Below are 25,966 nucleotides of genomic sequence, written 5' to 3'. Positions count from 1 at the left end.
GCCCGTTTCCGAAACGTTGGTTACACTAAACCGAGGTCGCCAAGCTCGGCTGGCGGTCAGCCGCGTTTAGTGGCCTAACCGCAGTTTCGCCTGCCGTGTAACCGCGCTAACCACGTTTAGCGATAAACGCGGTTACGTTAACCGGGCTTAAGGTCGCCCGGGTAACACGGGTATTAGACAGTCAAACTCGATCACCCGGTAAAGATAAATAAAAGTACACGTGTGTATATTGTGCGGGCAGCTGATTATAGAGGTACAAAAACTCAGAATGCTAGGCCTGCGGATACATGACAATGGCAGGCTAACACACAGGCTAGAAACAATAAAACAAACCACAACGAATCTGTCACAGACTATCCACAGGTTCAGAAAACAACGAACAGAATTCAAAGAAGCAGATACGGTCAGAGTCATTGAAGCGTTTGTTATAAGCAGGGTGACATACAGCCTGCACTTTCAAAAACTATATAAAGCCGGAACGATCAAAGTAGTGCCATTATCAGGGCAGCGTATAAGGCTACTCTGAGGCTACCAAAAAAATGCGAGCACTGAGAAATTGGAGGCTCTTGTTATTTACAACACACATGAACACGCCACTGCAGTGGTCATGGCACAAAGAGAACATCTGAATTCAATAAAACAAGGAAGGTCCCTGCTGCGAAAGTTTGGATATGACCTTAGAGCGCAGCACAACAGGGATAAACAGTTTTACTACCCAGACAAACAAAAGAGAAACTTCTGATTTCACCAATCCCAAAGAATATGTGCACAGAACACCATCAAGGCAGAAGCGCGATAAAAGGTATTACAAAACAAATATGGAAGAAATCTATACATTTACTACACGGACGCGTGTAGAGTGGATGGACATGGACGGAAGGGTGGACGGACGGATGGATGGATGGATGGATGGATGGATGGATGGATGGATGGATGGATGGATGGATGGATGGATGGACGGATGGACGGACGGATGGATGGACGGATGGATGGATGGATGGATGGATGGATGGATGGATGGATGGATGGATGGATGGATGGATGGATGGATGGATGGATGGATAACTTTATGTAGGTTCCTCGGTGCGCCCGATTAGCGCACAACGGGCCGCTCCCACATCGGGGCAGAGAGGCCATGCCCCTCCTCCGCGTCGCGGGCACGATGGACAGCCCAGCGCTGTGCTTCAAGGCCCGAGCTGCGTAGAGCTCGGTCCCACTCTTCCTTGGTGGTCCTGGCCCCCGGCGCCAGGGGGCAATGCCAGAGTGTGCCAGAATTTATAGGCTGGCACGAGAAGTGGGCTGGCGACTTGGGGGTCTCGTTGTTGCTTTTTTAGGGGGACCATGGGTGCTCAGGAGGCCAGAGTAGATAGTAATGAAGAAGGTCCTCTAGGGGAACAGCAGAAGAGCATCGCCGTTGATAACAGAAAAAGGAGGAAAACAAGAAAAAGAGCTCGCCATGCAATAGGTTCCATAAACATGGAAGGCGGCAGAAGAATGTAACAGTGGGCAGAGACTGAGGAGCAGTTAAATAGGGAACAAATAGGGGTGTATGCGGTTACAGAAACGCACCTTAGAGACTCAGAAGAGCCGCCAGTTATTGAGAATTATGTTCGGGAAGAGTGCAACAGAGCTAAGTCGGAAAGAAAGGGAGGGGGAGTCGGAATGCTCATCCATCAGGGAGCCAAGTGGAAAAGAGTAAATTCACAATGTCAAGAGCCGCGTTGGTTATCAGGTACACTGAGTGAAAAAGAAACTTGGCTGCGCGGTACGTACTTGTGGACCGGAAGAAATTGCATAGAGAAGAATAAAGAGTTAGTGGAATGCATAAGCGCTGATATTAAGGGTTTCGGGAATGGTGCTGAAATTGTCCTATTAGGTGACATGAATGCCCACATGCAGGATTTAGGTGGCATGCAGGATTTAGGTGACCGACAATAACGGGAAGTCAATGCTAGACTTTTGTGAGCAACATAACTTCGTCATCGTGAACACAGCGCCTAAGTGTGAAGGGCAGATCACGTGGAAAATGGGAAACCGGCAATCAACCATTGATTACTGTCTGATGACAGAAATTCATTATAAGTTGAGAGAAATGGTTATTGATGAGGAAGGGCATAGCAGCATAGGGAGTGAGCATAAAGGCATCATTTTGAAAATAGGATATGTAGTTGTGAAAGAGAGCAAGGAGAGCAAAATGGCCAGACCAAATTTGAACGCTGAAAAAATAGCAAATATAGTCACTGGAGTTGAGAAAGAACATGTAAGTGGCCAAGTGAAGAGCGGGAATATGGTGAGCTTCTAAGTGTAATAACGGCAGAAATACGGAAAGAGAAACAACATGTTTGTTGGAAAGGAAAAAAGAAACCGAATAGCTGGTGGAACAAAGAAATACGAGAAGCGATCGCCGAACGACAGAAAGCATCTCGAGAGCACAGACAGACGAAGAAGGCGCCGTTGCCGCAGGATGAAGTAACCAGTAAATGGGAAATATACCAAAAGAAAAAGTCTATGGTTCAAATACTGATGCAAGCAAAATTAAAAGGTGAAAGTGAGCGTTGGTTGTGAGAAATACGTGAGAAAGAAAAGGCCAAACCTAGAATATTTTGGAACCATATAAAATGATTAGGCAGGAAGTCAACAACAATACAACAACATATCCAAGACGAAGATGAAAACAGACTGCAAGGAGTAGCGATAATAAATTACATCCGAAAAGTAACAGCCGAATCTTTCCAAGGCAATGACGAGGTTGTATTTGAGAAAAAAAAAGATCATGAAAGAGACCCAACCGGAAAAGGAGCTGGTGCTGACAAATTTAAACTGGAAGAAAGCGGAAGAGAACATTCCTAAGCGCACAGCCACAGGACTAGACGAGGTTCCCGTTAGGCTGATAAATGAACTAGGACCAAAAACTAAGGAAGCTCTGGTGAATGCATTGGAAAAAACTTTAAAAGCTAGACGAATACCAGACAGTTGGCGACAAAGTAGAATGAATTTAATTTATAAAGGTAAGGGGAGAAAGGCAGAATTCACTTGTATAGACCGTTGACCAATATATCGGTAATATACAGGCTAGCAATGCAGGCAATCAAATTAAAGCTTCAAGCATGGGCAGGGAATAATGGCTTTTTGGGAGAGCTTCAGAATGGCTTCAGAATAGGTAGGCGTTCGGATGAGAACTTGTTTGTTCTTACTCAGTGTATTGAAATATCAAACGCAGAAAGCAGTGCGTTCTATGTGGCTTTTTTAGACATTACAGGAGCCTACGACAACGTAGACCGCAACATTTTGTGTGGTATTCTGGAAGGGGAAGGCTTAGGTAACGATTGTCTACAACTTTTGAGAGAGATTTACCTAGAAAATACCGTTTGCGTTGAATGGGAAGGAATGAGGAGCGAGGAGAAAGTTCATATCAACAAGGGACTAAGGCAGGGGTACCCTTTATCCCCGCTGCTGTTTATGATGTACATCGTGATGATAGAGAGGGCGCGAGAAGGAAGTAATATCGGGTTTAATCTCTCATACAAACAGGCAGGTACAGTATTAGAGCAGCAACTCCCAAGATTATTTTATGCGGACGATATTGTGTTACTTGCGAACAAGCAAAAGATTTGCAACGTCTCGCTAATATCTGTGGAGAGGAAGGCAACAATGTAGGTTTGCAATTTAGTGTTAGAAAATCAGGTGTTATGGTATTCAATGAAAACAGTGAACAGACAGTGGAGATACAGGGTCAAGAAATACCTAGGGTAAAATAATATAAATACAATGCAGTCATAATGAAGCACAGAACGCTATGCGGATACAATAAGTACGTGGTCTTCCGAGGTATGTGGAAAGGTGTAATGGTTCTAGGACTTACTTTTGGAAATGCAACTGTTTGCTTTAAATCAGGGGTACAATCAGGACTCGACGGCAACCAAAGGTCAGTGGGTTGCCTCGCACTGAGCGCTCACGGGAAGCCTACAAATGAAGCTGTGCAGGGTGATACGGGCTGGACTAGGTTTGAAGTGAGGGAAGCTCGCAGTGAAATTGAGTATTGTGACGTAGCAGTTGTCACTAAGTTTATTCCGACTCGAAGATACGGCGAAGCGATCACGCCCACAGCACGGATCACACTCGAGAGCCAGCCCCACAAGTGATGATGAAGAACCCCAGATGAGCCCCACATGACGATGATCATGTACAGATGACAAAGAATAGCTTATATCTCGCTACACTAATGTCCCCTCGCGCGAGAGCGGCCATCCTGGCCGCAATGCAAAAGGGCGGCGAACGCCTCGTGAAAGGCTTCATACGGGACACGTGGACAACCTCAGCAGTGCGGCAGCGGCGGTCACTTGGAACAATAACTGGTTCCACGCGATAGTTAACCGGGGAAGTCTGCTCCGAGACTTTGTAGGGGCCGATGAACCGAAGTTGAAACCTGTCACACAAGCCAGGAGTACGAACTGGTGTCCGGAGTAGCACTTCGTCGCCAGGGTGGAAGCACACGACGCGATGAGAGGCGTCGTAATGCTGCTTGCGGTCCTGTTGCTGTGCTTCGGTGTTGATGCGGGCGAGCTGGCGACAACGCAGAATGCAGGACACATATTCTTCACAGGAGGATGGACATTGATTAACAGTTGACGCTAAGAAAGAGACGTCAAGACAGGAACTGGGCGAACGACCATAGACAAGGTAGAATGGCGAGTAACCGGTCGTGCGTTGAACGGCGGTATTATACGCAAAAGTCACGAATGGCAAAATTGCGTCCCAGTTTCTGTGATCCTGTTCGATGTACATGGCTAGCATGTCTGACAGCGTGCGATGAAATCGCTCTGTGAGGCCGTTAGTCTGCGGATGGTAACTGGAGGTAGTCTTGTGGGTGGTTCCGGAGGCTCTGAGTACTTCGTCTACTAGTTGCGAGAGGAATGCTTTGCCACGGTCGCTCAGGAGGACGCGAGGAGCACCGTGGCGCAGTATTAAGGATTGAAGTATGAATGCAGCAACTTCAGAGGCTGAGGCAGAGCTCACACAAGTTGTTTCGGCGTAGCGTGTGAAGTGATCAAAGGCTGTCACAATTCATCGTTTACCGGTGGGAGTCACAGGAAGAGGACCATACAGGTCAATGCCAACGATTTCAAATGGTTGCGACGGACAAGGGACTGGTTGCAGTTGTCCGCTTGGAGCTGATGTAGGGAGCTTTCGACGCTGACATAGGGCGCAGGAAGCGACATACCTCGCAACACTGGCGGACAATCCAGGCCAGTAGAAGCGACCTTTGATGCGGTCATAGGGTTTCTGGAAACCAAGGTGACCAGCAGTCATGTCGTCGTGAGAAGCCTGCAGGACATGAGCACGTAGAGAGCGTGGCAGGACAGGAACCCAGCGCTGACCGTCAGGGTGATAGACATGACGGTACAGGACGCGGTTGGCAATCTTAAATTGCGTCAGCTGTCGACGAAGGCGGGCGTTAGGTGGGCGCGAAGCTCCTTGAAGGTGGTCTATGATGCGCCGACAGTAAGAGTCCGCCAATTGATGAGATTGGAAGAATCCGTTGTCGTGTTTAGGCATCTCGTCTACAGTGGCCAACAAGAAAGCATGTGAAGAGGGGTCATGCGAAAGCTTGTCACAGATAGTAATTGGAGGGCCATTGCATGGTGTCGGAGGAAGCGGACAGCGAGAAAGCGCGTCTGCATCCTGGTGTTTTTTTCCGCACTTGTAGGTAATAGTAAAGTCGTATTCTTGTAGACGAAGGATCCACCGACCAAGCCGTCCAGACAAGTTTTTCAGCGTCGAAAGCCAGCACAATGCATGATGGTCTGTAACGATGGTGAAATGGCGGCCGTGAAGATAAGGTCGAACCTTCTGTACAGACCAAACGATAGCTAGGCATTCCTGCTCCGTGATGGTGTAATTCCTTTCGGCGTTTGTCAGAACGCGACTTGCGTATGCGACGACCCTCTCCCCTAAAGTGTTGTCTCGCTGTAGGAGAATGCCACCAATGCCATGACCACTAGCATCCGTATGCAGGAGGGTAGGAGCAGCTTCATCAAAATGGCGTAGTACTGGTTTCGATGTGAGAGCGCGCTTCAGATGGGCGAATGCAAATTCACATTCGGGAGACCACACAAAGGGAACATTAGAACCCAGTAATTTGTGCAGAGGTGACGCTATTGAGGCGAAGCCTCGTATGAATCGGCGAAAATAGGAGGCGAGGCCTAGGAAACTGCGCAAATCTTTGGGCTTTTCGGGACGAGGGAAGGGCCGAACTGCCGAAACCTTGTCAGGATCAGGACGAATGCCATCTTTGCTCACAATGTGACCTAGTACCTTGATCGTCTTGCTCGCAAAATGGCATTTCTTGGTGTTTAGCTGAAGTCCAGCATTGGCAAGGCATGTGAGAACTTCATTCAGACGTTGCAGGTGCTGAGAGAAAGTTGACGAGAAAACAACAATATCATGCAGATAGCACAGGCAAGTCTTCCACTTCAGGCCACGAAGAACGGTGTCAATCATGCGCTCGAACGTTGCGGGTGCATTGCAGAGGCCGAATGGCATGACATTAAACTCGTAGAGCCCATCTGGTGTTGAAAACGCTGTGTTCTCTTTATCGTCCTCATGCATAGGTATCTGCCAGTAGCCGGAACGTAGATCGATGCTGGAGAAGTACTCGGCACCTTGCAGGGAATCCAAGGCATCGTCTATTCGCGGCATAGGATATACATCCTTGCGTGTGATCTTGTTAAGTGCGCGGTAGTCGACACAAAATCGAACAGAGCCGTCTTTCTTCCGAACCAAACAACGGGGGAAGACCAAGGGCTAGCAGAAGGGCGTATTATATTCCGTTGGAGCATGTCGGTGACGTTCTCGTCAATGACTTTCCTCTCGGCTAGCGATACGCGATATGGTCTACGGCGCACGATGGATGTACCATCGGTCTCTATCCGATGCGTCGTAATCGAAGTCTTTCCCAAAGAAGCTGAATGCACGTCAAACGAAGCTTCGTGTTTCTGGAGCAAAGCAAGCAATTGTTGTGACTGCGAAGGTGTCAGGTCGGAACTGATGGCAGCTGCAAGAGCTAAAGGAGATGCGGTCCGTCCGGTAGAAGGAACTTCAGAGGAAGCTGGTTTAAATGAAACAACAGATATAGACTCCGATTCGGTGGCGGAAGCCAATGTAGTGCCTTTAGGGATGAGAATTTTTTCGGATGTCGGGTTTGTAGCGTAGAGAAGTGCAGAGCCATGATCAAACCTAACCAGCCCTGATGCAAAGGTAATCCCTTTTGTGAGACAGCGTGCAGATGGTAATACGAGCACGTCGCCGCAGTCAATCACATCAGACGTGATAGTCACAATGCTTTGATGGCGAGGAGGTAGCGCGGTATCTTCTGCAGCAAGAAAGTGAAGTCGTGCGTCATCTGCATGTAGTGAATATGTCGTGTCGGTCATGTGGAGCAGATGGAGGCGGAGGCCGTAGAAAGAAAATCCCATCCCAATATGAGCTGCTGGGCACACGAACTCAGCACGGCAAATTGTACGTAATGCAGAAGTCCGTCGATAGAAATACGAGCTGTGCACATGGCGATAGGTCGAATGGCAGCCCCTTGAGCAGCGAGTAGCGTAGGTCCATCATAGGGGGTCGTAACTTTCCGAAGTCGGGAACACAATTCACAGTGAATGACTGAAACACTAGCACCAGTGTCTATTAAAGCTTCTACTTGTACACCTTCGATTACAACTTATATCACATTGCACGGACGCGATGGAGGAATTTCTGTCCTGTCGTTCGATGCAGCTTTTCCTACAAAAGCTGCATAATTCAGTTTTCCGGACGACGCTCGGCGAATTGAGAAGCAGGTCTCAGTGGGGACGTAGAGCGGCGAAGGGGGGACGGCGAGCGGCGTCTCGCAGGACGGTACGGCTGAGCCGTGTCGGATGCTACAGTAGGCGATGGAGAGCGTCCGCGCGGTGGACCATAAGGACGGCGATGGTCATGGAAGCTCCCTAGACGTTGAAAAGTAGCTCCGGGCGAAAAGTCATCCCGTTCGTATACGTCATATCCGCGACGCTCGTCTTGCTGGCGCTTGCGGCAAAAACGTGCTATGGGGCCACGATAGCCGCAGTAGTAGCAGATGGGACGAGGAGGACACCACTGCGGATAGCTGGATTGGGTAGGTGCGCTGGTAGTCATGGACGCGATGGGGGCCGGTGTTGGTTTTGGAGGCATCGGTGGAACGATGACTGGAGTAGCTGCGGCTACTTGTGCGTACGTGGATGGGGCCCTAGGGGTTAGAGGGTCCGTGTACGCTGCACCAGCCATGGACGCCAGTTTCTCCTTGATAACGTCTCGCAGATTGGTATCGGAGGCATGACAAGGCATCTTGGCTTAGCCCTGCGGCTAAGCCAAGATACTGGAGCTCTTCTCGAATTATTGCGCGTATCATTGCTCGTAAAGTAGCGTCGTTGGCAGTAGTGTTCGCAGTGGTGTCTGGCTGCAACCGTACTGATTCGAGTTCATCAAGGCGCTGGCAAGTAGCGACGATATCAGCAACGGTAGCGGGGTTCTGGATGGCTAAAGCATTGAAAGCAATAGCTCCGATGCCTTTGAGGGTGTGGTGAACCCTGTCTGATTCGGTCATAGCCGGGCTCACACGTCGACAAAGAGCAAGCACATCCTCGATGTACGACGTATAAGATTCACCGGTTTGTTGCTTGCGAGTGTCGAGCGTCTTTTTTTGCGAGGGCGGAACGAACAGCCGGTGTGCCGAAGATTTGGCGGAGCTGCTGTTTAAAAGCGCCCCAGTTCGTGAAATCAACCTCATGGTTGAAAAACCAAGTCTTCGCTACTCCGGTCAGATAAAAGACGACGTGACGTAGCTTGGACGCATCGTCCCAACGGTTAGCCGAACTCACGCGGTCGTAGTCGTCCAGCCAATCCTCGACGTCTTCCCCGCGAAGTCCAGCAAACAGATGGGGATCACGCTGGTGTCCACTGACAACCCAACACGGGGAGGCTGGGGTAGCCGAGGCCGAGATGGTGGAAGTAGAAGTGCCTGTTGGCTCGTCCTGCGACATGGTGGCGGACAGCTGGCACAATCGGCGACCCGATCGAAGCTCCAGGAGGTTGAGCGGGGAGTCAGAGGACGGAGGACCGAAAAGCACACTCCACCACTTGTGACGTAGCAGTTGTCACTAAGTTTATTCCGACTCGAAAATACGGCGAAGCGATCACGCCCACAGCACGGATCACACTCGAGAGCCAGCCCCACAAGTGATGATGAAGAAGAACCCCAGATGAGCCCCACATGATAATGATCATGTAGAGATGACAAAGAATAGCTTATATCTCCCTACAGTATGAAGAGTGGCTGAGGAATATGGAAGAAATTAAATGGGCTGGGAGGGTGTTCAGGTATCTGTACAGGAAAAACATTGATTCACAATGGAGGAAAAGTACTAGGAAGCTTACCAGCAACTATGCGGCCTGTATGGTGGGCAACACAGCAACAAAGAAGGTCAAGCGGAAAATCAGAGAGGCTGAAATAATCTCCTGGGTGGCGGCAATGGAAAAGAAACCTGCCATGTGTAACTACTTAAGAGGAAAAAACGAAATCAGGAAAGAAACCATTTATGATAATTCAAAGGGAAGCTCATTTTTTTCGAAAAGCGGGATCGGGATGCCTTAGAACACGCATATATAAAGCAAGATATAAGAAGGAAGAAGAAGCATGTGCTTGCTGCGGTAAAGCTAGGGAAACGATGGAGCATGTTTTATTAGAATGTGAAGACGCCTATCCAGTGGTCGATTTAGGCATCACTGGCCTCCTTGAAGCCCTTGGGCTCAGCGGTAGCAGTGGTAAAGCAAACATGTCCGTAATAAGCATTAGTAAGAGGCGATTGCAGAATTGGTGGAAAAAAGGTAGGGAAACGACAAAAGACGGAGACGTACAAAAGCACAGTTCGGAATTAAGGATCAGAAAATTTGGGCGTGGTAGTTCATTGTGCTTTTTTATTTTTTCATTGTTTAACCTATGTAGGACGATCAGGCAGTATAATAGCAAGAGCTTGGTGGCGCTACCCACCGCCCCGTTCCAAAGGAGAAGCTCATAACATAGCAAGGCTGGCTATATCTTTACTAAAGTGACACGCATTGTGAGGGTGCGCGTCCGGAAAGATTTTGTGCAGGCAGGCCGGGTATGGGTAGGTGTCCGTCTGAAGCCGCTGTACGTGACTTCTTGTACTTTATTGATTGCTTTGTGCGGCAGCAGCATGGTTCTCTTGACTAGCTTATAGTGATGGGTGAGATCTTTTTGACCAGGGGGTGGAGCTCGCTCTCCCATGCTGCCGAGAGGGAGTCCGGGCTCGCACGGTGAGTTAGGTCTCATGCGGCCTCTTGTGCCGTCTCGTTAAGGTTAGGGAGGGGCCCCTCCACTGGTCCCATGTGTGCCCGGCACCAATTGATGTAGTGTGGGGTGAGGTGTTGGGTACCAAGTATTCTCCGGAAGGTCGGGGATATGCTTCTAGTTCAGAAGGACCTTATTGCCCTCTTGGATTCTTAGTATCCCGAGCTTTTGCTGTCTTCTAGGAGTGCAAGGTTGATGGCCGCCTGCTCTGCCACTTCAGGAATATCAGTGTGGATCGTGCACTCCTTGATGACCGTGCCATCCTTGTTGGCCACCGCTGCTACATAGGCTTGTCTGCCAGGATATTTGGTTGGGCCCGTGAAGGAGCAAGCTTTCAAGGAGAGGGCTGCCTGTCGGAAGAATGCTTCTTCAGTTGATGTTGTGCTCGGGATTCATATTCCTGGGTAGGGGGCTGTCCTGATCTTTTTCCTCTGGTTTGTTGTTAGCCCGTGGCTATTACACTCGATCTCCCAAAAGGCGACGCCGATTTCTCGTAGGATCCGTCTGCCCGCAGGGGCGCCGGACAGCCTTGTGATCTGCACCCTTTGCTGTGCCTTCACAATCTCGCTCATCGTGTTTTACATGCCTAAAGCGCACTGTGACTCCGTGCTCGTGTATATGGGTAGACCCATAGTTCTCTTGGCGACCTTACACAGGAGTGTTTCTAGCTTGTCTCGCTCCACTTTGGTCCAATTGTGCACGGCCGCAAGTACACACAGTGACTCATTACGAAAGCCTGCGCCAGTCTAAGCAGGTTGTTCTCCTTCAGCTTAATTTTGCATGCGTCGTTTTTATGTGCTACTGCGATGACGTCACGCCGATAGGCAGTATGCTGTCGCTCGAGGTGGCGTCAGCAGATATGCTTCCTGCTGTCGGTAAGCGAGACGCTTACAAGACGCAGGATATTTTCCCCCTTTTACGCGGTGGGCCTTTGAGTTGGTCGTCATTGCCTGGTGGACCAGCGAAGGGGCTGTGGCTCAGGGAGGTGGGGGGGGGCGATCCTGCCGGAGCGGCGTTCGCCATGCCGGCTGACTAGGGCGAGCTTTGGTCAGTGGCGGCGGATACTGTCGCGCAAGCTGGCTGCATCCTGTCCTTGAGGGTGAGCGGTTGCAGTTGGTCCGCATGACGACAATGATCGCTGTTCTATGAGGGCACAGTAAACTTTCGAGCGCCTTGGGTGCTAATGACAACTCCTGGCAACCATCTCGGCCAGCGGTGGAAAATTCTGTACCCCACTGGCTGTCCTGTAAAGAACGATAGGGTAAACGAGCGCGCATCAAAGTGTGGTTCACTGCATGCACTCGGGATAGAACAGTCCAGCCTGGTCCGCAGCTTATAACCCAACAGCAGTTCGGGTGGGGACTTCCCAGCCTTGATAGGTGTCCGTCACAAGCGGAATAAAAACCGTTTGAGACGGTTAACGAGGCTGTTCCATTGAGATTTTTGAAGGCCTTCCTTGATCGCGCGATAGCACCTTCGCCCACGCGATTTCACTGCGGGTGGTAAGGCCCCGTCATCACATGGTCGATCCCGTTCATTTTTACGAACTTATACCCTGCTTATACAAATTGAGGCCCATTATCTGAAACAAGTGTATGGGGCAATCCGAACCTGGCAAATATAAGCCTTAACGCTTCCAAGGTGGACTCCGTGGAAGCGTTAAGGCTTATATTTGCCAGGTTCTATCCCGAGTTCGACATCGTACCCCGCATCTGTATGGTCTCTAGCCACTTGGTCTCGGCACGCGTGATCAGCAGCAGCATGTGTCCCCCGATGGCGCCTGCGCAGTCAATGTGCACCCGAGACCATTTCCGTCCTGTTTCTGGCAACGGTGGTGGTGTCGGCATAGGATGCATTGTAATGGATTGTGCACATGTCTCACTTTCGCCTACCATACTCTCGATTTAGGCATCCCGCCCTGGGCAGCAAAAAAATGGTTCGCGCAAGGTTTTTCATCGCGGCGATCCCTGGGTGTGGGTCATGAAGAGACCTGAGAAGACCTCCCGCAGCCCCTGTTCATTCTGTGTCCACATTAAATTAGGCCATGACTTACGGTCAACTCAAACTTTTTCTGAAAGAACGGCCGGAACCACCCCTCTGTCTCTGCCAGGTAGATTCTCCAGCTCTGCGCGATCCTTTTTCGCACCATGCCTTTTCCAAGTTATTGAGCAGGACTTACGAAAAAAAGAGATTGAAATAATATTTATTAGTCCCAAAGAAACTGAGGCCCCAGTCCAGAAGACATCCAATTCTCTCAGCCCATACACGGAGTTGATTAGGATATTTCACTGAAAATATTGGAATTAATTCTTATGCACAATGGTTGCTTAGTGATCTTGGTGTAGCGCCGCTAAGCACGAGGTCGCGGGATCAAACCCTGGCCACAGCGGCCGCATTTCGTTGGGGGCGAAATGCAAAAACACCCGTGTACTTAGATTGAGGTGCCCGTTAACGAGACCCAGTTGGTCAAAATTCATTCGGAGTTCCCCACTACGACTTGCCTCATAAGGAGAGGGTGGTTTTGGCACGTAAAACGGCCTAATTTGATTTATTTTTGAATTCTGTTATTTTTTAACATTTAGGCCGCATGCAAAAGGCAATTGCGCCGCCACAACGGGTAGCGCCAGAACACAGCCTGGCGAGAGGAGGCCGCCTAAATGGAAAGCATCTTTTTGGATATTCTATTACGCTCAAGAACGCTTATGGCGAGAAAAGATGCCCACGCGAACGCGGAAGCACAAACATCCTAAGCTTTGGCTTAGAGTGGGCAACGCGCGGCGTCAACGGCGTGGAAGGATCACAAAGATAGTTGGCAGATAGCTGCTAAATATGCAAATGACTTAACATGCAGACAAGCGTCCCTTAATGCATGTTGGGCAGATTGTTTCATTTTCTTCGCAGTCCTAGTGGCTGGCGTCTGCGACCCATGATCTGGCCAGTGAAAGGTGTCCTTGTCTTTTTGTAAACGCTTGGCGTTGTTAAAGTCTATTTTATTGATATAACGTTCGCTGGAAAATCCACCTGATGTTTCTCCAGAAGACGATTTCAAAACATATTTTTTGCTTATTTCTCGAAGAGCCAAGTCGGAGACCCCGACGTGGCTCTTGTCCAGTTGTCCAGGTGTCTAGATGTTCTCCAGATGTCCAGCAGATCGTCAGCCTTGTGAGTGAATCGTGCTCTTTCTATCTTGCAGGAGTGTGTGAATAGACACCTGACCAGCATCAGATCTGTCAAGCTGCTTATAAATGACCTCATGAAACTCGCAGGGTAAGAAAAGATATGAGTGCTGGAAACTAAAAGAATGTAAAATGCCTGGAAATGGGAAATCCCTTCAAGCAATTTTTGTGGTAGAGAGCTGCTCCTGTTGCAATTACAACAAATATGAAGGATAATCGTGAAGACGTCTAAAGAACATAGCTTTTCCAATTCGCATGATATTCTTAGCGATTCATTTAATTACGATAATATTGATGTTATCGGGGAAGCATCTGTTAATGGACAAACGTAAAATAAATGAAGAACGGCAGCGCTGTAAGCTGAACTAAGAAAACTGCCCCTTTGGCAGCTTGACTTCTGGAGTATGTAGTAGAAAGACTGCCTTCTTACGAAATTAATTCTGGCTAAACGCTGCAGTATTTTAGTTCACATTCATTCACCATTTGCCTCGACTTTTGCAGGTTCGTTCCACAACTCCGTAATGGTCCTTAGAAACAGCAAGAAACAATGGCTGCAGGGATGCCTTGGAGGAATAAACAGGTCATGAAATTGTGCGTGTTTTCTTAGATATTTTTTTGTGACGACGTTGCTATTCAAGCACAGTTATAATCTCAAACGGCCCAAAAGCGTTGGTTTTTGATGTCCTGCTGTACGAGTTCGGCCTTCTTATTCAGATCACCCTGGCAGACATTTTCGTGATGTAGGCACCATCAAGTCACCTCCCATCTGAACAAGAGTGACAAAATGTTCAGTGGCGTATGTGATATAGGAATACAGATTAGTATTCAAAATGGCCACATTAGAAAGCTCTCGCTTAGTACACACACATAACGCCGCGAAAGTAATAACCGGTATCTGAGCTATCCAATTAGTAAGATACTGAGATGATCGCCATCTATGTGCGGTAGCCCATGAACATGACCAGCAAGCCATTTCCTTCAGTGCGCATATGCGCACTCTTCCTGTCACACCCTCCCTCTCCCCTTGCCTTTTCTTGATATTTCCGAGCGTGAAAAAACCCGGCGTTCTTCGGCTGTTACGACTGTCTCGTTCACTATGGGAGGGGCGTTGCCTCCGCCCGTCAAGCATCGTAACACTATGGTACGTTCCAATTAAGGCAGAAGGTAGCGTTAGAGAAACAATTATTCTAGAAGTAGCATATTACAAAAAAAAAAACTAATTGTTAACACTCGTGCAGAATGCGCACTACTTCGTCGTTCTCTCCCAGGCTGATGGCGGCTGTGGCGGGCGGACATTTACGCGTCCCGGTTATTCGGCCTTTAGGCGGCGACGCTGTTGCGCTGCTAAGCACGAGGTGAAGGGATGGGATCCCGGCCATGGCAGCCGCCTTTCAACGTTGACAAAATTCAGAAATGACCGTGTCCGGTGTATTGGGAACACGTTGAAGATCCACAGCTGGTCAGAACAATTCCCGAGTCCACCGCTGTTGCATGCGTCATAGTCGAATTGTGGTTCGGCACGTAAAACTCAGATTTTTTTTATTATTAAAGCATTAGTGAATAATTGCGTACGTGGACAATGTCGTGCGCCGCTACCCCCACCCACAACGACGACAACGAGGCATGGACCTTGAGTGGTTGTAGTTGAATGTGAGCGACAAGTCAAACATTCATTTCTACACTATAACAAATATGCGCATATAATTGACAAAAAAAGAAAGTGCTGTCACTATACACGCAGACACACATATGCAGATAGTAATAGAGAACCGAACTATTAAGCTGACACCTAATGTAAGGAGAAGCAAAGTATCGAGGGCGAATGCCACCACTGAAAAAACTTGTGCAGCCGTCGGCATGAAGTTGCATCAGGCGTCAAGTGGGCGCAGCCACCGTGCTAGCGCGTCTCCCCCTCTCACGCGTACGGTCTCTCCGCGGCAAGTGTCGAGTCTAAATGGGTGGTGCCTTCACGCGCATGTTGTTCTTCCCACGCGTATAGTGTTGGTGGTCGCATAATCTCAAGTTTCCAAGACACGGTGTAAAACGCTTGCCCACGTTGTGACTGCGAGTTCGTGGTCATCGAGTGAGATCTGTTAATGTTTGCCTGAGCACGCGTGACACCGATAAAACTACAAACCTTAACTTGTAGAGTTGTCTCTTTGCTATTGTCACCAATGCTCCGCTTTCCTGGCGAAGCAATATCTTTTCTGTTTTTCTTTCTTGCTCAGGACGTAAATCCGCATCTTTTACAATTTCGTTTTTAATTTGCGGGCACCAGCTGCGGCCACTAAGCACGGTCAGCCATGGCGTCCAAGATTTAATGCACCGCGCGATGAAAGTCTCGGACATCGTGAGTCTCGTAGATGGATTGCTCCCGGCGCGATCTGCACCACATTCGCTGGCGCTCATAACTGCGCTATGATAGCCCGACCTTCTTGCAACTTATTGCAAATTCTTGAAGAAAGCGCTTACAAACACAATACTATCCACCAGGAAAGGTCTAAGAATTTGTGAAGGAGTTTTTAATGCTGAAACTTTCAAACCTCGAGTTAACGAAGTTCGCGATTTAACGAAGTTTTTCGCTGGAAGTACAACTTCGTTATATCGAGGTTCGACTGCATATCCGATTGCTTCTTTCACGTTAAAAAGGGATAAGCAGACTCCATTGCGACGACGTGTCACGGTGGCCGTCCATTGCTTTTTGTGAAGAAATGGAGCGTGTAAATTGGACTACGTTTGCATTTTGCCGAAGGCTATATTCATTTGGAAGTAATCAAACTTCCTTGTATTCAAGGTACTTTCACAACCGTCCACGAGGGCGCCCGAGTTTCAGTTGGTCTGTGCGGCCAGCAGTGAAATTACGCCGCGTTGTCCTTCATACCACACCCGCCGTGGTTGCTCAGTGGCTATGGTGTTAGGCTGCTGAGCGCGAGGTTACGGGATCGACTCCCGGTCACGGCGGCCGCATTTCGATGGGGGCGAAATGCGAAAACACCCGTGTACTTATATTTAGGTGCACGTTAAAGAACCCCAGGTGGTCGAAATTTCCGGAGTCCTCCACTACGGCGTGCCTCATAATCAGAAAGTGGTTTTGGCACGTAAAACCGCATAATTTAATTTTTTCCTTCATACCATGCCAGTAGCCCCCTTCCAGGAAGATGGCGCCACCAGATGTTCATGCGCCCAATAGTCGGATTCAGTGCGAAGATACGAAGAGCAGATATAGGTATATCGTGCGAAGATAAAGAAGAGAATATTTCGAATGCCTACGACATGCTGATAAGTCATCCACACACTCACCTCGCACGGTGGCTAACGCCCGTCGCCGCCGTTTGAGGCAATACTACGAAGAACGGTGTCATTTTACAGCATCCAGGTCCTTTATCACGAATACGAAGGAAACATTTCGCACAACTGGCCTTTCTTCATCAAGGCTAAACAGAGACAAAAAGAGCAAGATGAGGTAGGCCCACCGTTTGTTTTTATGTGTGAAAACGCCACAGTTGTTGCTCCTCGACCATGATGAGCCCGCGAAAAAATTAGATAACAAGTAAACAAACAAGGAAACAAAAAAAGAGAGAAAGAAGGAAAAGCAGTAAGATTTCTACCATTCCTAATTGAAAAAATTCGCGCAGCTCCTTGTGAGCATCTCTAGATTGACAGTGTTCGCGACTCCAAACATAGGTGTTGCGGCTTGTGCACGAAAATTATTAAAGCTGAACTCTTGGTTTCATTTACGCCGTGAATTAGCAACATTTATCTAACAGAAGAAATTGCGCTTTCCGAGTGGTTGTCTATTTCAGAATGAATATTGTCACGTTGTAGTGACGGACAAGAACACAGTAACAAAACTGTAAATGACAAAACAAACTTTCTATTTGACGAACTTCTGCCCGCAAAAGCAAGTGGCATTCGGACCGCAACGATAGCGGCGAACACAGTCGGGGATCGTCCAAATCTGGTCTGAGGCTCAAGCGAGTCGGCTTTTGCATATGACTCGTCGACAGTTCTAGGGTAATTGCTTGTGCCCACATACCTTCCAGAAAGTACTACACAATGCCTGTCGCGCATACAATCTGATTACACAGACTCCAGCGTGGTCATACACAACAACTAGAAGAAACAATAACAGTCCATGAAGGTCAAAACCAAGAAAGGGGCTGACAGATGGCATAGCACACTGTGGTATGAAGGTTATAAACAGTGGTAAGGCACCTCAGAAAAGCTGGCCAACGCCTCGAGAGGAGAACCTATCTTCGCCTTTGACGAAGCAAGGTCCTATTGACAGGTCCAGCCCTATTGACAGGTTTAGTTGGGTTCAGCCTTTCTGAGGCACCTTATCCCTGTTTTTAACATTTATAGCACATTAGAGGAAGTTGTAAATCGTATAAGTGTGTCATGCGCTGAGAGAATACTTCAAGTTGCTACCGGGTAAAATGCAGTCCTGGGGAAAGGGTGAAACTTTCATACCTCGAGTTAACAAAATTCGTGATTTGACGAAGTTTTTCGTTGCAACTAAAACTTCGTTATTTCGAGGTTTATTATTAATATTGACGTATGTACTTACATGCGTCATTATTATTTTTTTCTCTTTTGTTTCTCGCCAATTATGATGCCTCAGCATATAGCGATTTGAGCAGTTTCGAGCAGAAAACAAAATTGTGAGTACCTAGGTACTGAATTTCTGTTCGCGTGGCAAACACGCGTGAGTGATCATGTGCGATCAGCTGTAATTTGATCTGCCAGTGCGCCCGCGCAGCCTAGGAAAAAGTTGTCGATGGTTCTTTTCAACTTCGTAACTCTACCCTAGTTGCCTACGCAACAGGCACCAGTAAAGCTACCACCCTCACATGACGTAAAATTGTCAATCCTAAGAAGACCACTGATCTAAACTGCAGATCCTCAAACCAGCCGCGGAAGCGAACTCGCTGCAGCGTGATGCTGCTGAGCACAGTTTCTATGTCTGCAGATGTATAGCTGCCGACACAAATGACAACGCTCGAGCGAGGCGGGATGCTGACTTAATCGTCAAGTACACTCAAGGAACACTGACTCGAGGGCCTCTCCGTCGGTATCGCTAGGTCTGTGGACAGCGTTATCAACTACGACTTCAGATCGATGATTGCGCCATGTTGGTTCAGGAAGTCCATGCCGAGAATTACGTCTCGGGAACACTGACCACGAACGTCGCAGAGTAGATCCCGTCATGAACTGTAATTCTTGCCGTGCAGATGCGGGATGAGGTGCCCCCCAGATGTCCGAATTTGTGGGCCGTTCCATGCAGTCTTGATTTTCTTCAACTTGGCGGCGAACAATCCGCCGATGAGGAAGTAGTAGGTCCCCTGGTTCTATGACGGCGGTGACTGGTACATCACGTCATCAGGTCTTTGGTCGATGCATTCTTTCCTTCCAGGTTTCATCTGGATGGCAGCGTATTGTCCTTGTGGCGTCGACATAGTCTCTTTGGTGTCTTCGTCATCGGCGGAGGATATTCGTCAATTAAGCGGACAGCAAATGCATCTCTATCGGTTGCTGTCTTGTTTTCCGGATATGGGCTGACGTACCAGCGCCGGGCTTGGCCAATGCATGGCCGGCGCTGCGGCGACAGGTAGCGGCCTGCTGACTATGACGGCTCCACTGAGTGGTGGCGAGGCAGTCGGTGATATTGCAAGGTCATTCGCCAAGCTATGATCGCGGTGCGTTAACGGCGAACCCTCGCAGACCCATCTTCCGGTATGGGCATGGGCGTTAGGCGTGACCAGCTTCTGCATGGGTAATTTCGCTGGACGACGGGTGGGTGAGCTGGAAGCGGTGGCAGCGGATGGCGGAACTGCGTTCATACAGCACTCTTGCGCGGGTGTGGAGGGTTACTTTGACGGAGGGTGACGGCGGCGTAGGTCATGGCTTTAGACTGGGCTTGTGGCCATTCCAGGCGGCCTTCGGGAAGGGCCAGTGGGCGCTGGATTTCTCCTCTTATTATGTCAGCGATATAGACAACCTGAGGCTGGGATCTTGGCAACATCTTAAAGTTCTCTCATACGACTGCTAGGATGGTCTGGCGTAGGTCGTCGGTGCGCAATGATTGAACTTCAGCATAGTTTGCTGGGGTTGTGCGGTGGCCGAATAGCCAGTTCGGCATTTTTCGAGTTTTCCCGATGCTGGTGGCCTCGCGAGGAAACTCTTCGACGATCTTCGGTGGGTTTCGTATCATTCCTGCGAAAAGTTCTTGTTTCATAGCACGCATCAGTAGGCGAACATTCTTCTCCTCGAACATTACAGGGTTGGCGTGACGGAATAGATGGCTCATTTCTTTTGTAAAGATGGCAACGTTCTCGTTCGGTAGCTGCACTCGGCATTCCTATAAAAGATCGTCCCTTTCTACCCGGACAACGCTTGTAAGTTACCCACGAAGTTACTGCGGAAGAAGTACGACGTTGTAAGGGTGGACTCCACGTTCTTGAACCTTGTCCTCGTGGCATCTTCCAACGAAAAGTACATGCGGCGCAGCTTATCAGCAGAGGTCAAGTTGTTCAATACCGAGATCCTTTCAAAAGTCTCCAGCCAGGTTTCCAGATCCTCCGAAGAAGCTGCACGGAAGGTAGGTGACTCCCTCGGTTGCTGAAACACGTTGGGGGACGCTGGGGCTGCCGTTGTGGTCGTTGACTAGGGAACGATCTTCCTGGTCGTCTCAGGCAGACATTCGTGTTCCGGGGGCAGCCATTTCAGCCTCCGGCCAGCTCGCTGGTTCTTAGAGATATCGGTGTTGTCTTCGTGGTTCGGGCTTGGATCACAGCTTTGCGGGAGCATTCGGTACATGAACGCACGAGCACTTCTAACAGATCTCATGTAGTAATTATAGTGAATAATACAGCGGTAAAAATGTGAATGACGAAAGTAACTTTCTATTGGGCCAACTTGTGCCCACAATAGCAAGTTAGACTCAAAGCACAGCAATAGCGGCAAATAAGGTCGGCGATGGTCCAAACTGACCAGCGGGTCAAGCACGGACTTTTATTTATCAGACATTGAAGGTTCCAGAGGAATCGCTGGTGCTCGCATGTTTTGCAGGAAGTTCTATCCCATTGGCGTCGCACATATGTGCAACGAGATTTCACAAGGTTCCATGACAAAAGACAGCTGATAGAGCCATCGGTAACATTCCAGAAACGTCCGGTAAAGATAAAGAAGTACACGGGTCAATATCACACTTCAGAGCATCATTGTACCTTGCACGATTATTAATACCACCATTTGCGCTGCTGGCTAAAAGCAAAAAAATACTTTCTGATCAATCCAAATCTGTGAGAAAAATGTGCTTTAAGTCTGCCATTGCATATTGTAAAAAGAGATACTACCTTTGTATTCAATGGGACTCTTCAATTATGCACCCTTGTCGCAGTAATAATTTGTGTTAGAAACCATTCCTTTTAGTTCACCAGTAAACATTTCATGGCTTAAGTGCATCGGTGCATGAGTTGGGTGAATGCTTTAGTTTTTTTAAGAACAAAGCCTGTTCAGATATAAAATTTTGGCAAGCGTAGCTAACCGATAATATAAGCTGAACAACATACAAATATAAGTGTAGCAGCGGAAGTAACTCAGTGGAAAGTTGCATGCAGCTGTTGCGTGCCCTATGTGATCATCAAAAAGTCTAATTTTTCTCCTCTCTTTCAGGACTGCAGCCGTTTCATTGCCATCTGCAAGGATGAAGGAGCTTCATAGCTGTACGTCAGACGCCGTCCAGAAGTTGCCCTTTGCAGCAACCGAGGCGTTGGTATGCTTTTACCTAAAGTTTAATATGAAGAAAGGGGCTGACAGATGAAATAGCACACTGTGGTATAACGTTTGTAAACAGGGATAAGCTACCTCAGAAAGGCTGGTCAGCCTTTCTGAGGCACCTTATCCCTGTTTACAAACTTTATACCACAGTTACCCAAAGTTTATTTTTTAACTTGTATGTTTAACATCCAATGAATAGCTTAATGGCTTCATTTATAGTAATTGGTCTTACACCTGTTCCATGGAACAGAACCTACACAGGATGTCCCACGTAACTTTAGCCAAAACTGAAAATATAAAAATGTCACGTAGCTGGATAGAACCAAGGCAATATTGCTATCCGTCGTATGGAGGTGCTCAGATTTCTTGCATTCTGCCTAATTCCATAATTAGTCTTAACGATCATTTTCCTCGGTATTAAAATTAGATGACAAAGGTGAATGAGAAAATTGTAGAGGAACATGCAAACCTCCTGATACAGCTTTCCCATTCTCTATATATGCTACATAAATGTGTTTTTCCGAGTGTGAAAGAAATTAATTCAAGTAAGGTCTGTGACTGGGCAAGGTGCTGTTGAGCCATGAAGTTTAAAGGCCCAACCACACGCGGTGAATCGTGCGCGCCTGGCTGCGCGTCACGCGTCTGCGAGGCCGTACGCGCCTGTCCTACGCGTCTAGAGAGGGCAGACGCGCAGGAAACGCGCGCGTCAAGGAGGTCTTGATCTTGGGCGTCATCTTGAGCGTATTTTGAGCGTACGCGACGGAAGTGGCAGCTTGTGCACCGACGTCACGTGGGCCGCATGTACAGACTTCCGGCGGTTCGGAAAGGTTGTTGAAGTTTCAGAATCGTGTGGAGACGCCGGGAGTCGCCGCTGGTTTCGTGTCGATAGATCACCAAGGCTATGGAGGCGATCAACAACGAAGCGCTGATCGCCTGCATTGAGGCTCGACCTGCGCTTTGGTAGCAGGCGAAACACAAGCGCCACTAGAACAGGCACTTGACGAGGTGGTCGTGGATCGTCATGCCCAACGCTGCCAAACAGGTGAGTGCTCGGAATTTTATACGGGCGTCATAGCGGAGCAGTTTCAATCGCGATCGAGCCCGATCGGGGTCGGATTTGATGATCACGATTGCCTGTACCGCGCAATATGCGTAGAACCGATCGTGATCGAGAAATTTGATCGCGCTCGATCGCCATCGAAAGCCTAGCTGTGTGGCACTGGTATAAGCTGCCTCTCTCATCAGCAGACTCGCAGATGTCGAAAACGCGTTTCATCTGTGCAGATGACGTTATCACAGCGCTGCAGAAGTGATGGAAGTCCCTGGGGAATAAATTTCGGCGCCTGGGAAGACGTTGTCAGAAAGGAAAGAGCCGCGCCGTGCCAGCTGTCGACGTTCACAACGACGTCATCTGGCTGTTTTTCGACCAGATGATGTTTCTGCGCTACACAATGGAGTGTAGACCGTAAGTGATCTTGAAATTTCCATCTTAGCCGGCGTGTTAAAAATGAAACACGGGATTTTAGTGCTTTCCCTTTACCACGTTAACCGGCGATGCCGTATGTTTGTATTATAGCTGGCAATGCACCGCACTTATGAGAATCGACTCAAAATAGTGCTTACACAAGCAAGTCGACGCACAGTATGCATTGTATTCAGCTTTGTCTAATTGGCGATAAAATATTTGTGCTGCGTCGCCGCTCCGATTATCGCATATTTCGTTAAATGTGATCCGGTAAGGGGACATACAAGCAGTACAAGAATAGCTTTGTATATTTATTTATTTAGGTACCCACAAAGCCAGTTTGGCTTTGCAGTGGGGAGCAGAGAAAGCAGAAAAACACGTACAAAATAACAAGTAAAATAGCACTTAAAAACCTAACAATAAAGCATAAGACAGAAGTACAGAGAATATTACATACAAATTAGCAGGATGAATAAAAAGAAAAGGGCTTGCATGATACACACACAAAAAGAAAACACAAAACATGCAAGTAGTTTTTTTTATTCTGTGCACTGATCCTAGAAGGCAGCGTGCAAGTCAATGGCCAGTATTTAACTGAGTATTGAATGTTGCTATATTCACGTGTACCTTAGGCGCTTCAATGCACAGTTTTAATTTTGCATTTTGTTGCCTGCCAGCAGTGTGCAAATCGGTGCATCATCACAGACCCTCAAGTATTACCTAGCTTGCTTAGGGATTCATTCAGTGTCATCATGCTGTAGGAATAAATATCAATTACACAGCTGACAATGTTGTCAGTACTATGGCACAATTATTTTTGTGTCTGCTCAGCAGTGTCCTTGTTTATTATCAGCCTGTGGTTATTCTGCAGATCTCAGGTGCTGTGGTTATTGGTTTAAGCGAAGCTTTCACAATGTTTGTGGAGAACACTGTTCCTGCTTAGCAAAATTTCCGAGGAAGGACTAGGTGATCCAGTTTAACACATTCGCACTGTGCAAAAAATGATTATTGAAATTTTACATGCCAAAACTACGATCTAGTTACATTATTTTATTTGGTATTTGCATTACGTCCAGTACTGGTCACTCGTGCAACACAGTAGCCAGTAGTCAGCTGGGATGACAATGGTTCAATGTCTACATTAATATGAGTATGAGGCGAGCTATTTGGCAAGACAGTAGGAGCAGCGGTAGGAAAGTCCAGAGAAGAGGCAAAAAAAGCTTGGCTGTAAAAAACCTTCTGGAAGGGTTTGCTCGCTAAGGTCAGCTTTGCTGGGCCAAAGCACCCTTTACAAGGCAGATGGCAAGAAGACAAACATTATTAGACGTAACTTCCTAAATACAAACAACAAATGCACTGACTACTACGTACACAGCTTCACACTGTTTAGACGTACATTCAGTTAAGAAAAACAGTTTAGAATGAGATGAAGTTTACAAACAAGTGAAAGGAAAGCAAAGTTACAAGCCAAGAACGTTTCAAGTAGAAAAACTAGAACAGGAGAGAGCCTTATGCTAAAGCAAGACCTAACAGTACTACTACTCTATGTTTAGAAAGTGCAAGCATAGGTCTTTCAACATGAAATTTATTAAGTGGTTTTACTGAGTAAATGTAGTGGAATGCTTCCTGCTAATTATTTCAAAACTGAAACATTCCAAATATCATGCACTGTTTTGAGTAGAAGTAATCACTAGGCTTTAGGCATGCAGATCTCGTAAGAACTGCTTAAATGCATCACAAGCAAAAACAGAAAAAGATACAAAAGCTACACTTACACGCATACAGAAACTGTTCATTCTGGTTGTGTAGGCAAGCCACTTTTGTCCCTACAAAACTGATTCAGAGCTTCAGTGTACTCTAATAAAATCACACACTAAAACAAATGTGGACGGATTTGAGCCTTCATATATTTTTGCATCCAGACTGGCACATTATTTACACATTGACAGTATGTGCAAACCTTATTACGCTCACATGCAGGATGTCCGCCAGCCTTCCACCAGTGCCCCCATCAAGTGAGGAGGGAAGTGCTGCAGACATCTTAGCAAAAAATGTGCCAGTTTTCCGATCTGGCAACACTTGAAGCGCCATCACCGTGAAGTGAAGAGTCACAAGCGCCAGCATCGACTCTGTCTTCGGCGTCGCATGAGTCTGTGGAGTCTCAGGACATTTTGGAATCTCTTGAATCACCGATGTTTCAAGAAGTTCTGGTTCCTGAGGATTCTGAGGCACACCACAGCAGTCCGTAGTCAGGAGCATCGCTGGCTTCAGCAGGCAGTCGTAGGCTGGATACGTTAGGAGGCATTGCTTCTGAAGCAAAGTCAAGGGGGAGGAAAAGGAAAAAGAGAGATTAGAGTCAGTGAATATTGGAGGAATTAGGCAATGTTTCAAGTGCAATGAAAAGATGCAAACCACAGGACGACCTCGAACTTTTGCCGTCTTTCTGCTCAAACACATTAGAGAGGCCAGTGAGGATACGCATCTCGATTTGAAAATTAAATTGATGCAAGTAGGAGAATAATTCAAAGATTAATGTTTTTAATGTATACTTTTTGTATGATAAAGCCAAGAGACAATGAAACAAAAGGAAATCATTGATGAATTTAATTACTTTATATCGAAATGGAAAAATAAGGAGGAAAATGAAAGTATATGAAAAGGTAGCTTCCCACTAATGGGAGACGAACCCACAACCTTTGAATTATGCTTGCATTGCTTTACCAGTAGAGCTGCAGCAATGGCTATCCCTCTGCAAACTTTCTTGGGCCTGTATGTGCATGTACTAGATCTCACCCTGGTAGTGTTAGGCAGTGCTACTCGTGCAAGAACACTCCAAGAGCCTAATCTAGTACACATAAACATTCTATGAAATTGATGGTGGAATAGCCTCCAGCTCAATTGGTTTTAGCTCCCACCAGTGGCAAGTTATATTTTGTCTACTTTCATTTCCCTTCTCCTTGTGATGTTGACATTACAAATAAAATGACAGTTATTTTCCTTTATGCTTTATATACGTTTCCTTGTCTGTTGTTGTCATGTCAAAGCCCCTCAGCTCTTCTTTTTTGTTCATCTTACACTGTGTTGTATCCATGTTTTTGTGCGGTATTCAAGAATTTCATAAAGTTGATATCTGTGGGCCTGGTTGGCTGGACATTGCTG

General features: G+C 47.6%; 1 protein-coding gene across 3 annotated transcripts in view; it reads left to right on the top strand.

The window, feature by feature from the left end:
* Window positions 1–25,966, top strand: part of LOC139055421 (monocarboxylate transporter 13-like) — a 218,094-nt gene that overhangs the window by 38,580 nt on the left and 153,548 nt on the right. For all 3 annotated transcript variants that reach the window (XM_070532882.1, XM_070532881.1, XM_070532880.1), the window contains 3 exons: window positions 13,581–13,654; window positions 14,065–14,154; window positions 21,238–21,337. The gene's annotated coding sequence lies outside the window, so the exon portion shown is untranslated. The remainder of the gene's footprint in view (window positions 1–13,580; window positions 13,655–14,064; window positions 14,155–21,237; window positions 21,338–25,966) is intronic.

Source organism: Dermacentor albipictus, chromosome 2 (assembly GCF_038994185.2).
Source record: "Dermacentor albipictus isolate Rhodes 1998 colony chromosome 2, USDA_Dalb.pri_finalv2, whole genome shotgun sequence".
NCBI lineage: Eukaryota > Metazoa > Arthropoda > Arachnida > Ixodida > Ixodidae > Dermacentor > Dermacentor albipictus.
Note: the sequence above shows the minus strand (reverse complement) of the source record. Positions and strands in the feature narration are given on the sequence as shown.